The sequence below is a fragment of the Oncorhynchus kisutch genome, linkage group LG14 (genome assembly GCF_002021735.2).
Source record: "Oncorhynchus kisutch isolate 150728-3 linkage group LG14, Okis_V2, whole genome shotgun sequence".
Classification (NCBI taxonomy): Eukaryota; Metazoa; Chordata; class Actinopteri; order Salmoniformes; family Salmonidae; genus Oncorhynchus; species Oncorhynchus kisutch.
The window spans coordinates 3,252,594-3,253,732 of NC_034187.2; positions in this window are offsets into that span (position 1 = coordinate 3,252,594).

Consider the following 1,139-nt stretch of genomic DNA (forward strand, 5'->3'; position numbering starts at 1 on the left):
ACTCTAACCACTAGGCTACCTGCCTCCCCTACACTCTAACCACTAGGCTACCTGCCTCCCCTACACTCTAACCACTAGGCTACCTGCCTCCTCTACACTCTAACCACTAGACTACCTGCCGCCTCTACACTCTAACCACTAGGCTACCTGCCTCCTCTACGCTCTAACCACTAGGCTACCTGCCTCCTCTACACTCTAACCACTAGACTACCTGCCTCTACACTCTAACCACTAGACTACCTGCCTCCCCTACACTCTAACCACTAGACTACCTGCCTCCTCTACACTCTAACCACCAGGATACCTGCCACCTCTACACTCTAACCACTAGGCTACCTGCCGCCTCTACACTCTAACCACTAGACTACCTGCCTCCCCTACACTCTAACCACTAGACTACCTGCCTCCCCTACACTCTAACCACTAGTCTACCTGCCTCCTCTACACTCTAACCACTTAGACTACCTGCCTCCTCTACACTCTAACCACTATGCTACCCTGCCGCCCCAAGGTTCGCCTTGTTCTAATTCATCCCTCGTGATTGTACTCACATATTATCCATTATATTGGGGCGGCAGCGTAGCCTAGTGGTTAGAGCGTTGGTTAGAGCGTTGGACTAGTAACCGGAAGGTTGCAAGTTCAAACCCCCGAGCTGACAAGGTACAAATCTTTCGTTCTGCCCCTGAACAGGCAGTTAACCCACTGTTCCTAGGCCGTCATTGAAAATAAGAATGTGTTCTTAACTGACTTGCCTGGTTAAATAAAGGTCAAATAAATAAAACAAATATTGACCAGATTTTCGAGTGGCCACTCTGACAATGTACACGTCCTTTAACGCACAACTTCGATATCATTTATTTTTATTTTTATGTTAATCAATGTTGGCGGTGTGTCACGTGTCCCATTTATATCAGTACACTCGTAACAACCTAAGCAACTTTATATTCGATCAAATAAACCTCACGCAGCAAATAAGCCATTACATTTTTTATTATTTTTTTTTAGTTGACCAAACTCCCAATACAAAAACCCTCCTCGCTTGGTGTGCGGGGGAAAAAAAACGGCAACTTCCGGAGGAGACAGATTGTTGGGTGGAGTTTCCCCTCTCGCTCCGCTTCTTCCTCTCTGATGTACTGATC